We start from the raw sequence: 13807 nt of genomic DNA, 5'->3' as shown, positions 1-13807 counted from the left end.
TAAATGAGGAAATGTAGAGCAGCTTGGTAACATTTCTATGATCTCACTTATGTTGGTAGGTCCTCCAATAATATGGATTTATACCTCCTCTTGCTGTCCAGATCCTCTCATGGAGGAGTTCTTAACTTTTTTTTTTTTTTAATGTCCTAGATTCCCTTGACAGTCTGAGGAAGTCTATGTATTCTCTCTTAGAATATGGTTTTAAATGCATAAAACAAAAAACATAAAATTATGAAGGAAGCCAAATTACAATTATCAAATTATTAAAAAAAAAACAAAACCCAAACATGTTAGGGACCTGAGGTAAAAAGTTCCCAGTCTACTGCTCACTACACAGGGTCTCTTCACCACTGTGTCAATGCAAAACAAGTGGCCTCAGTCAGCTATCCCTTGGTCTTACTACCTAGTTTCACTACGGACAAAACAAAGGCAGGTCTACCTTATTTTCCAATCATGCATATCTTTTGAAATCTTTTACATGGCTTCTTCTGGGCAATTCTTAGTTGGCAATAAACTGGAGATCATCCATACCCACTGGGTGGGTTTCTCCACTGATCTTTGGATAACCCACAACTTTGTTCCTTCAGAGACTGAGATTTTGGGATTAGCTATTACTGAAATAAATTTAGTGTGTTGAAAAGATGAATTTTGTTTCAGGGAGAAGGGGTTAAAAGAACTGAGGAATTTAACCAATGCAATCCAGGCTCTTGAATCCTGGGGCAGATCAGTGTCCCCTGAAGCCTGTAAGATGTATATGTCCAACTACTAATCAGTTAGTCTCAGGCTCTGTGAGATCATTGAATCAGATCCAAAGCTAGAAAGGACCTTAGGAGGTAAGCAATTCCATACTTCCCATCTCCCCCCCCCCCTTTTTTTTTTTTTTTTACATTTAAGGAAATTGAGGCTCAGAGAGGTTGAGATCAAAGGTGGTAAAGAGGCAGTGGGATTTCAAACTTGAGCCCTAGGACTCCACAGTGAGCTCTTTCCAGGGTAGCCGTCTAACCTCCTTTCCCATCTGAATAGTTCTCATTCCCTATTAAAATGACCTTCCAAATTTTGCTTGAAGAACTGACAGTAATCACATCTACCTCTTCTAGTACTTGTGCATGTGACCACTCGGGACGTGACAAACTCAAAGGCAGCTAGGTATTTTCTCTTACTCATTTTTATCTATCTTGGTTATCAACTCCCAGGAAGTCTTTGGCTTTCCCCTTCCCGTACCCCCCCCAGTCCAAAATATATTCCCGTTAGCAGAGAAAAGAAAAACCAAGGGTGGGAAGCTTGCCTTCTTTAAAGTCAGTCATCTCATCCACCTTAAGCACATTAGAACTGTTTCTTTGATCTTTCTCTCCATAGAGATTTTTTTTTTTCCGTTCTTTTTTTTTTTTTTTATTTTTTTTTTATTAAATTTATTTATTTAACTTTTAACATTCATTTTCACAAAATTTTGGGTTACAAATTTTCTCCCCTTTTATCCCCTCCCCCCCCCAAACACCAAGCATTCTAATTGCCCCTATGACCAATCTGCTCTCTCTTCTATCATCCCTCTCTGCCCTTGTCTCCATCTTCTCTTTTGTCCTGTAGGGGCAGATAGCTTTCTATACCCCTTTACCTGTTTTTCTTATTTCCTAGTGGCAAGAACATTACTCGACAGTTGATCCTAACACTTTGAGTTCCACCTTCTTTACCTCCCTCCCTCTCCACCCCTTCCCTTTGGAAGGCAAGCAATTCAATATAGGCCAAATCTGTGTAGTTTTGCAAATGACTTCCATAATAGTTGTGCTGTATAGGACTAACTATATTTCCCTCCAACCTATCCTGTCCCCCATTACTTCTATTCTCTTTTGATCCTATCCCTCCCCATGAGTGTCGACCTCGAATTGCACTCTCCTCCTCATGCCCTCCCTTCTATCATCCCCCCCACCCTGCTTGTCCCCTTATCCCCCACTTTCCTGTATTGTGAGATAGGTTTTCCTACCAAAATGAGTGTGCACTTTATTCTTTTCTTTAGTGGAATGTGATGAGAGTAGACTTCATGTTTTTCTCTCACCTCCCCTCTTTATCCCTCCACTAATGAGTCTTTTGATTGCCTCTTTTATGAGAGATAATTTGCCCCATTCAATTTCTCCCTTTCTCTTCCCAATATATTTCTCTCTCACTGCTTGATTTCATTTTGTTTTAAAGATATGATCCCATCCTATTCAATTCACTCTGTGCACTCTGTCTCTGTGTATGTGAGCGTGTGTGCATGTGTAATCCCACCCAGTACCCAGATACTGAAATGTTTCAAGAGTTACAAATATTGTCTTTCCATGTAGGAATGTAAACAGTTCAGCTTTAGTAAGTCCCTTATGACCTCACTTTGCTGTTCACCTTTTCATGGTTCTCTTCATTCTTGTGTTTGAAAGTCAAATTTTCTTTTCAGCTCTGCTCTTTTCATCAAGAATACTTGAAAATCCTCTATTTCATTGAAAGACCATTTTTTCCCCTGAAATATTATAGTCAGTTTTGCTGGGTAGGTGATTCTTGGTTTTAGTCCTAGTTCCTTTGACTTCTGGAATATACTGTTCCATGCCCTTCGATCCCTTAATGTAGAGGCTGCTAGATCTTGTGTTATCCTGATTGTATTTCCACAATACTTGAATTGTTTCTTTCTAGCTGCCTGCAGTATTTTCTCCTTGACCTGGGAACTCTGGAATTTGGCCACAATGTTCCTAGGAGTTTCTCTTTTTGGATCTCTTTCAGGCGGTGTTCTGTGGATTCCTTGAATATTTATTTTGCCCTCTGGTTCTAGAATCTCAGGGCAGTTTTCCTTGATAATTTCATGAAAGATGATGTCTAGGCTCTTCTTTTGATCATGGCTTTCAGGTAGTCCCATAATTTTTAAATTGTCTCTCCTGGATCTATTTTCCAGGTCTGTTGTTTTTCCAATGAGATATTTCACATTATCTTCCATTTTTCCATTCTTCTCTCTTTGTTCTGTGATTTCTTGGTTTTGCATAAAGTCATTAGCCTCCATCTGTGCCATTCTAATTTTGAAAGAACTATTTTCTTCAGTGAGCTTTTGAATCTCCTTTTCCATTTGGCTAATTCTGCTTTTGAAAGCATTCTTCTCCTCATTGGCTTTTTGAACCTCTTTTGCCAATTGAGTTAGGCTAGTTTTCAAGGTGTTAATTTCTTCAACATTTTTTTGGGTCTCCCTTAGCAGGGAGCTGATCTGCTGTTCATGCTTTGACTTCATGTCTCTCATTTCTCTTCCCAGCTTTTCCTCCACCTCTCTAACTTGATTTTCAAAATTCTTTTTGAGCTCTTCCATGGCCTGAGCCCATTGGGTGGGCTGGGACACAGAAGCCTTGATTTCTGTGTCTTTGCCTGATGGTAAGCATTGTTCTTCCTCATCAGAAAGGAAGGGAGGAAATGCCTGTTCGCCAAGAAAGTAACCTTCTATAGTCTTATTTCTTTTCCCTTTTCTGGGCATTTTCCCAGCCAGTGACTTGACCTCTGAATATTTTCCTCACACCCACCTCACCTCCTGATCCTCCCAGCCCGTGTTTGTGGTCTGAGATTCAAATGCTGCTTCCAGCCTCAGGGTTTTTGGCGGGGGCAGGGCTGCTATTCAGTATGAGATTATGATCTGGTGCTGAGATCGGGGCAGGGCCACCTCTCAGGCTCAGTTCCCTCAGGGGGTTTATGCGCAGATCTTCCGCAATGGATTCAAGCTCCCGTCCGCTTGGGGAGCCCCTGTCTGCAGCCGCCTCTCAGCTTCTACCTCCCGGGGGGGGGGGCCTGAATTATGGGGGCACCCCACTCCCCTCTCGACCCGCCAAAGAGACTCTCTCACCCACCCCTGTCACCTGTGGGTGGAGGGACTTGTGCGGCCGCTGGAGATCCCGTCCCTGAAGCCTGCTCGGATCTGTTTCTCTCGGTGCCGCAGCCGTGGCTGCAGCAGGTCTGGGCTGGGCTTTGTGTCTGCAGCGCGATGGACCTTTTGCGAGAGGTTTGCAGATCCCTCTGTGGGTGGAGGGACCTGCGTGGCCGCTGGAGATCCTGTCTGTGAAGCCTGCTCTGATCTTTTCCTCTCGGTGCCGCGGCCGCGGCAGGGCTGCACTCAGCTCCCAGTCCCGGCGCCCAGTCCGCGGCGCGAAGGACCCCCCGCGAGAGGTTTGCAGGTCTCTCTGGAACAGAAATCTCCCTCGCTCCTATGTTCCGTGGCCTCTGGGTGCGGAATTCACCGTGAGTTACTTCCCTGTAGCCATTCTATGGGTTGTGGGTTCAGAGCTATGTGTATGTGCGTCTTTCTACTCCGCCATCTTGGCTCCGCCCCCTCTCCATAGAGATTTTAAAAATATTGTCCTCTTTGCCCTTTCTCATTATGCCTAGTTCATTCAGAACTTTAGCACAGATACCCTAATTTATTTTAGGTGATGCCATAATTCTGTCTTTATCTTGTGACCAGTTCTCATTTTCTTCTCATATCTCTTCTGACAAACAAGCAAAAAAAAAAAACAAAAAAAAAAACAAAGTCAAGATCAATTTTCTCCCCTTTCTTTTCTTTCTTAGCACCACAGTCCCCTAGTCACTTGGACTCAGACCACTGGAAATCTTTTTGTCTTCTCCTTCTCACCTCCCCTACCCAAGAGATCTACAGTCTGGTGACTGTACAATTGTCCCTTGCCCATTCTCCCCGTTTCTAACTTCTTCTGTCTTCAATTCATCCTAGACAAGCAACCAGCAAGCTTCCTAAAACACAAGGCTGATCAAGAGACCAGAGGTCTAGAGCTGAAAGACACCTCAGACATCTCCAATTCCCTTATTTTTTTCAGATGAGGAAATTGAGGCCCACAGGCATTAAGTGACTTGTCCATAGTGACATAATGACAGAGATAGAATTTGAACCCAGGGCCACCAACTCCAGATCTCATGCTCTTTCCACTCTTCTACACAGCTTCTCACAATACTCTTCCACTCAAAGGCATCCTTGCAGTTGCTCTTCACTGTCCACTGAAGAATATTTGAACTCTTTAGCTTGGTAGTCAGGAGACTCCATAGCTTGACTGTAGCCCATTTTTCTCATTCTGCTTATTCCTCCCCAAACCCAATGATCCAGCCAAACCAAGCTTCTTTTCTTTCTCTGAATAGACACTTAAGTCAGTTTGCTTCTTCTGTCCCTTTGCTCATGTAGGTTTCAACTTAGAATCAACCTATACATAGAAAGCCCTCATGAAATATCTGTTAATAAATGAATTAGATCTTTATGATGAAAATGTAAAAAGCGTAAGAGTAAGTCCAATGGAAAACTAAAATGAGAATGAAGGAGAGCTGTCAGCAGTTTTCATTTTTCTCTCTGGAAACCTCTATCTGTGATTAATAATAGTCTACATCCGTATAGCAGATCAGTTACAAGGCCTTTTCATTCACATTATCTCTTGATAACAATTCATGGACAGTCAAGTATTATGACTTCCATTTTATAAATGAGGAAAAAAGCATTGGAGAGGCAGTTTGTGTGATGGGAAACATGGTGGCCATAGAGTCAGAAAGCCTGGGTTTGAGTGATAAAACCTTGGGCAAATCACAACCTACAAACCTGTTTCCTGCTTGAGAAGGTGATACTACTATTTGTACTCCTTACCTCACAGGGAGGTTGTAAGAAAAGCCCTTTGAAATCTAAGAGGAATAGTCAGGCATTTTCCCCCCTTAGTCAACCATTGAGTTAGCCTTGGGCTGAATAAGATCAACAGAATGACAGTTCTTTGGAAGAGACCCTAAGGGTCATCCAGCCAGATTCCCTTAGTTTACAGATGAGGAAACCAAGACCCAGGGAGTAAATGGGACATTCATTCAGCTGGGATTTGAACCCAGGGTCTCGAACTCAAAATCCAGGCAGTCATGCATCTTCTGATGTTGTTGATTGAGGAAATGAACATTTTGAGTCAAGTTATTGGAGAAAAAAAGGCTATGGATCAAGAAACGCAAAGTTAGAAACACTTACTTTTTCTATTAGTGATGATAGGGGAAAAAAAATTAGGTCAAGCAGGGATTTTGATCAGTCAGAAGTGGGGAGAAGAGGCAGAGAAAACTCAAATAACTTGAATCAGGTATCTTTTGGATAGTCAACTCAAATAAAATGGGGCATTGATTCCTACTTAAAGAAATATCTGGGTTCGTGCATTGGACCTTTATAAATTATGTACTGATGCCTCAAGACAGTGATCTGAATGTGCGTGTGGGAAGAACAAGACCTTACTGCCCTTAAGGGGGTAAGGATCTAGTAGGACTGAAGATGTAGTTATAAATTGACTATTTTACAAAAGAGACTAATAACTTCATGAGAGGAATCTCTTAACTCCTCATTCAAAGCTCTCTGTAATTCTTAGTCAGTTTCTTTCTTCTCCCTAGTCCCACCAAAAATTCTTGTAGGATGGGATGCAAATCTATGGGGCTAAAAACTTTGTCCAAATGTTCTAGTGCCACCTGAGGGCAAGGATTGTGCTTGCTATCATTAGGCAATTAGATACTCAGTTAAATATTTTTTAAAAAGGTAAATAGTTGTCACCTCTCGTTTCAATGAATTGTCATCCATTGCATCAATGCAAGTTTCTGGCTTTTAAAGGATGTTTGGGAATACAGTTAGTTTCATCAACCTCATTAGTGCACCTGTGCATGGCAGGTGGGAAGGCTTAGGGCTATCCAGGATGAAGGCAAATAGAGGAACCAGATTTCTCCCCATTATACTTTCCATCATTAGGTTTTTATGATCTTGGACACAGTTAAATATAAGTATAGTCTCTGTAGTGCATTGGGGTCAGTGAAAGGACAGACCTAGAATATGAAAGTACTAGTATAGAGGACAGAATTCCAAATTTAGAGGAAGAAGTTATAGGTTCAAATCCCACCTTTGCAAGTCTCTTCATTCATCAAATGAGGCACTTGAATGTGACCTCTGAAGACTTAATTTAGAATTTGTGAGCCTAGATATAGTGAGGCTTTGCAACATTTTTGTTGGATGACCTGATATTGAAATTTAATTCTGCAATGATTTTTTCCTTATAGACTCCAACAAAGTTAGTGTTCTCAAAGTCACGTTAAATAAGGGGGGGAGAACAAAAGCCACTAAAAACCCCCACAACTCCCAAACAAGACATTCTTAGAATCATATTCAACCCAGATATTTTGATAAATCCAGCATCTTATTATGCATGTTCAGTATTCCTGGTGTATTGCATGTTGTACAACATAGTAATCAAGTTCCAAGTGTACCTGGAAGGAAACAATTAATGATTTGGTAACTCAAGCATAAAGTTATCTAGGTGTCGCAGCGGGAACACAGGTAATCAGGTAAAGAAGGAGGAGGAATGGAATGAGGGTGGAAAAGGAAAACTTCCCACCTCAATAGGGGCAGATCATATATAGTGCTCAGGTTTTAGTCATATCATGAACATGCTAATTAGCTAAAGACACAGACTCAACTTTTTTTTTTTTTAATGTAATGCAAGGTCCTCAGCATCTACTCTGACTTTCCTTTCAACAACCTGTTAACTCCAAGTTTAGCAATTTTTACTGGAATAGGATTAACCAAAAAGGTGTCTTTCAGGGAGTTTGCTCTGCAGATTCTCAAAAGAACATTTCACTGGAAGTGAAATTACTTGGTAGTTTCATAGAGACCAACTGTGCCCATTAGGTCTTGTCTTAAATGACTTGCAAGATCTCTCCATTTTAAGCGGTCTATGGAAACTTGGGCTGTTCCTTTTACCCACTGATGTCTTGGGGGGAAAAAAAGACTATCATGTTGGGATTGCCTTTTGGAACAGGCTGGAATGTCAGTTGTTTCTTATTCCTAGTTTTGCCCTCTGGGACTAGATAGAAACACAGGTCAATCTCTCCACCCTTCTTTTCCTCCTCCCCTTGGGGCCTTTTAAGCAAGATACAAATTAGACCTCCATCATGGTGGGGTCAGAATCTCAGAATTGAGAGGGAACCTTAGCAGCCAATTCTACCCATATTTGAACAAGTCTCTTCTGCAACATATTGGAAGAGGAGTCATCCAGCATGTCTAGAGGCCCTGCCTCTTATGCTTAGTACAAGTCACGATGTCTCATTAAGTAAACAAATTTATCAAAGGTCCAATGTCTGGCCTCTGTTTCCTCAACTGTAAAATGCAGAGAACCCATCTAGCTTGGACTAGTTGGTATGAGGTTTCTTCCAGCACAGATTTATGATTCTTGATTTCAGAAGGCAGTCTGTTCATGATTTTTGTTAGAGAGTTTTTGCCTCTAGATAATTCCCGGAAACCTTTGTGAATTACACCCAGGCTCTTTGCTTCTGTTTTTGTCTCATTCCTTTTACCGTTTGAGAAATAGAAGTTTTAAGCTCAAATGAGGTAATAAAAATCCATGATGAGGTCACTTTTTCTTATACACACCCATCTGTTACATCATGTCTCTCCCCACCTCATTTGGATATATTTTACTCCCTTCATTTTTCAAGGGGAGAGGAGACCTTCATTACAGCACACGATCCTCCTTTCCCCATCTTGGGCTGGCAATGCCATTGCCAACAAGGGCTTCTCAGGGTCAAGGAGTTTGCTAGAGGTTGAAATCTAGGAGGCACCTCTTAGTACTGACTCCCCAGTCTATGCCTCTTCCCCCTTCTCACCTCCAGAATACAAGACATTTGGGAGCCCTAGCTCACCCCCAGCTCTCTGAGATGAGGAGTATAGTCCCTATAGGACCCTTCCTTCAGAATCAATGCAACTTAAGCTCCAAACTGGAAGCTTGACAAAAGTCTCCTAAAATGCAGATCACCCTAACTTTCCATCATTTTATTTTAGTCTTCTTCTGCTTTGTCCCACCTCCCCCATTAAAAAAATAATCAGAAGGAGGAAATAAGGAAAGTTTACTGGTCTTTTGCTATAGATGAGGGTTTCCTAACCTGGGATCCATGAATTCATTAAAATACCTTGATCAATATTTCAACAAAATTGGCTTCCTTTGTATTTTATGCATCTGAAAAGATGATTTGGGGATGGGGTCCCTAGGCTTATCAGATTGCCAAAAAGGTCCATGACACAAGAATGTGAAAAATCCCTGGTCTAAATGGGGCATTTCAAGAAATGAAGGAAAAAATTTCTAGGGATTGAGATCAAGTCAATTTCACTACTGGGGAACTTTGTCATTGTTAGTCAAAAAAGATCATTAGCAGAGAAAGAAGTTGCTTGACTCAGATCCTTCCGCCTCCAGGGAACAAAAGTTGTGAAAATAGATCCGTATCTTTGTTTCCTACAGATTCCTACGGTTCAGGATCTAGCAGTCTGACCAAGTTCTGGAAGCAAACATTCAAATAAATACCTACATTTAGAAAGAAAGGGTAATGAAGGTCAGAGAAAAGAGATAGCTTAATGTGGGGCCATTTCTCTCAAGAAATTAGGACAGGTTTTCTCAAAAGTACATTTTACTGGAAATTTAGTTACTCAGTAATCCTCACCTCAGTATACCTCCTGTCTCCTAGACATGTGGCCATTTAGCCTTTAGTAGGCTGCCTCTGTTGATGCTGAGCGCTTTACTAGAGGGCTGATTCTTAGGAAGCTTTTCTCTATAATAAGACTTGAATTTACCTAACCACTGCCCATCCTGATGCTAACGGGGCCAAGAGAAACAAACCTAATCCTTCTCCCTTAGGACGGCCTTTTCAAATACTTGACATAACCTTTCCTTCTTGTTTCCAGGCTAGACAGGTGCAGCCCTTTCAAACAATCACAAGGCGAGACTTCCAAGGTTCTTTATTCTGGTCCCTCTGTTTCCCAGCTTAGCAATGAATGCCTTTCCTAAATGTGGAACCCAGGACTGAACTCAGTGCCCCAGAGAGAGTCTAACCAGAGTAGAATACAACAGAACTGTCCTCTCTTTACACCTTCCTTTGGTCACTGTGTAATGTTAATCTAGTTGTAGCAGCCGAGACTTAACTATCACATGGCTAATAGATAACAAGAAAAAAGAACCCAAACCCTATATTCATCCTGTATATTGCCTTGATTCAATAGGGTTTCAAGAAACATCCCTCTACTTTACAAAATTTTCTCCCCTCTTCAGGAGAGGGTTTATAGTTTTGTCAGTATAGGGAAATCCTGGTGTAGAAGCTGCTTCCCTCAATGTAGATCTCAGTACTTTATAAAGAAAAAAAAATACTCACTGGCCAGAGAGAATTGAGGAGTTAGAAAGACGCCTTAAGGAAGAGGGGCTGCTTAGAGACTAAGATAATGGCTACGTTCTTCTCACCCAAGGGGGTCAAGGCTCACAGGGCTGCTCCAAGTTTTGATCTGCCACTGGAGAAAGCTAGCATCATTTGAAAGGGAAGGGTCTCCAAGAAAAAGCCTTTGGTCTTACAGAGGAGGGAAAAGTATTTTTAAGAGTCCCTAACTGATCTTACAATAGAATACTTCTAGACCACACAGCTATAGTATCCTGTACTCAGAAGGAGTTGTTTAGACCTGGGAAAGTCCCCGCTTGTGGCTTCCAGAGGAACATCCCCAAATCTTGTTCCAACAGCCTCTGGTTCTAAGAGCTGCACCAGGCTCCACCATCAGCTTCCTATTTATATAGGTGAATTTCCTGGTTCTTATTTGATTCCATTCAGCTGAGCTGGTTTCCACCCTTTCCTGCTTCTTTATTTGGAGCTCACATCTGCTGTAGATTCCTGGCTGTGAACCAAACCAGGGACTATTATTTTAAGTAATCTGTAACTACATTATAGTGCTGAATTACACCCTCTTAGCTGGCTAATGGAATTCTCATAAAAAGAGGCAGGGGTAATTTTTTGTGTGTTTTAAACTATTTCCAATGTATATATATGTAGGAAAAGAGGCAAGAGAAGAAATAGATTTGTGAAACAGTTTAGAAGACAAAAATCTATTTTTGAGGAGAATTCCAATCCCCATTTTTATGTGTATTCCAAACTATGCTTAGAAACTTTGTCTGATTTTAGATGCAAATAAAGTTCAGTAAGTAAGCTTGTCAATCAAAAACAATTAGATACTCAGGGACAGATGCAGGGAGAAATTTTGCTGATAAAAAACCAGAAAGATAGCAATAAAAATTTGTTCTAAAAAGTAAAAAAAATTTAGAAAAAAACCAAAGGATTTTCATATCTAATTGCAAATATGTGATGGTGCTTTTTCTGGACCCATTTTAAGATTCCTAGAATAAGAGATAGTGGCTTCCACAGAATAACTGTAGAAATATTCCTTATAAACTCAATAGAAACCACTGAGAAACTGCCTTAGTGATCACAAATAAATCTTACCTTTTTTTCACAGCCTTAGATAATTAGCTACAACATCAACAGAAAAATTATAAAATTTTGAAACACTCCAGTGGGACATAAATTTGTAGTCCAAGGAGGGGAAGAAAGAGCCTCCAGTTTAATTATTGGAATTCAGTTTTGTGCGTCCCCAAAGTCTTAGTGAAGTTAAGCTTTAATGGCTTAAGATTGCATTAAAACTTCTTAGGATAACAATGTATAAAAGAATCCACAGAATCTTTTAAGGACCGCAAAGCAGGTCTCACAACAACCCTGTGAGAAAGAGAACACATATATGATTATTCCCATTATGCAGATGAGGAAACTAAGGCTCGGAGGAATGATTTGCCCATGGCCACACACCTAACTAATTAATACCAGAGTTCATACCTAGGACTGTACTGACTGCTGGTCCAGTTTTCCCACTCTCCTACGTTGCTTCTTAGCATAGTGCTGAAGGTAAATGGGATGCCTGCTGGGGTTACAAATATATTGGTCATAGATATTTTCATTGAACTGATATTTGCTGTGACAGAATTGAATTCTGGAGATAACATTTAAATATAACAAATAGAAATTGTAACACGGACTCATACTTAAAAAAATAAAAAAGAGTTTCCTCATAGCTCTTCTGAGCCCAAGATAAGTGACTGTAATGGGAATGTGAGCAGCTCTTGAGTTTCTAGAATGGGGGAAATGAAAGGAGGGGGCATTTTGCTTTGATGGAGAGTATTTCACACTTAACAAAGAACAAGAGATGATTTCTTATGCAATCCTCTTTTTTGTTCTTTGTATATTGAAATATATTTATTTTTTGATGATTAAGTTCATAATGAAAAAATTTAATAAGAAAAAAATGAAAAAAGGGATCCCTTTCTGAGATTTCTAATAGGGGTGGAGGGTTTATTATTTAAATATATTTGTGTGTTAACATGAAAGCATGTTAGACTAACCTTCCATCTTTTATTCTTTTGCTAAAAGAATAGTATTCATAATAATTTTTTATTTACTGAGTTTTTAATTTGGCTAAATGATTATGTATACCTTCAAAATTAACAGCTTTTGCTAACCATACCATGGCTAATCCTTTCTGATCCCCAAAGATCCATTCTAATCAGTCTCATCAATGTCATAGGACATGATATTATCTGTTTCTGGCACCAAAGGTACTAGACCAGGCAATGCACTCCCCTGTAGCAGGAGTCTTATACTCAGGTGTGCTTTAAAGAGAATTTTCCCCTTTCATTTAAAATAGTCAAGGATTGTTATTCTCAGGTCCTTTTAGCTTGACTTGGTGCCATGAAGGTTTTTTAATAATCTTTACCTTTGAATATCATATTTCAGTTCTTTCGACAGTGACAGGCAAGGTCAGGCATAGCAAAATTGTACATCTACTCAGAGCTCTGGGACTAATGGTATTGAATTTTAAGTATCAGAAGCCTTTTGAGGCAGGGTCATTGTTGTTTTTTAAAAGTTAATGTACAGCATAGCCACAGTTTGGGAACTGAGCAGGTCCTTTGGAAGTACTTAAGGAAGAAGTCAGTCATGGCAAAGCACTCTTCTAAGTATAATTTATTTCTTCCTTTTGGCCACAAGGACTTCCTTCGAATGGCATCACTAAATTGCTTTAAAGTTTGTTGGAAATAGACCAACTGTGATGGCCAGCCCTTTGCCTGTGGGTTCTTGTGCTGTCTAAAATTACACGGAGAGATAATAACCTTGAATTGCCTTTCCATTAACTTCACCTCTTGAAATGTTTACTGTGATGGTATTGTTGGCTCTGAACTTTGGATCAATATTGTCTTCATTGTCCATGGAAGTGGGCCATTTGGGCGTTGGCCCGAATGGATTTCCTATGAGTCCTCAGGCACCAGCTTTCTTTACAAAATGCCATCTTTTGATTGTAGTCACAACCTAAGGGACTGTTCAAAGTATTATAGATCATAGAATACAAAGTGCAAATTGTACATTTTCTATTCTTGGAATCCAACTTGAGTTATTATGCACAAATTCCAGGTTTAGAGGAGAGAGCCCTGGTATGGCAATGAGAACACCTGTTATTTTAAATTGGGTTATGCCACTAACTAGCTGTGTGATCTTAGGCAGGCCACTCAATTAGTCTGGGCCTCAGTTTCCTCATTTATAGAAATTTCTAAGGTGCTTTCTGGAGTCTTTGAATTGGTAAGCTTTTGGTAAGATTGGATGAAGTGGGTGACAGGATTTAGTATAAGAACAGAAGCTGGAGATTATCCAGGACTTGGGGTCCTACCATCTGGGGTAGTAGGGAACTTTTTTTTTGGTAATTATATTTCAATATAATCGGTTTTCTTGGTAATCCTATGTATTTTATTTTGTGCTTTTAAAACATTCTGAGAAGGCATCTATAGACTTCACCTACCTGCTGAGGGCACCACCATCCCCCAGTCACCTAGGCTCAAAATCTAGGCATGAGCTTCACTGTCTTACTCTTTCTCACCCCCTCCTCCCTCCTCTCTCCTCTCTCCAATCAACT

Source organism: Notamacropus eugenii, chromosome 3 (assembly GCF_028372415.1).
Source record: "Notamacropus eugenii isolate mMacEug1 chromosome 3, mMacEug1.pri_v2, whole genome shotgun sequence".
NCBI lineage: Eukaryota > Metazoa > Chordata > Mammalia > Diprotodontia > Macropodidae > Notamacropus > Notamacropus eugenii.
This window is presented reverse-complemented; position numbering follows the sequence as displayed.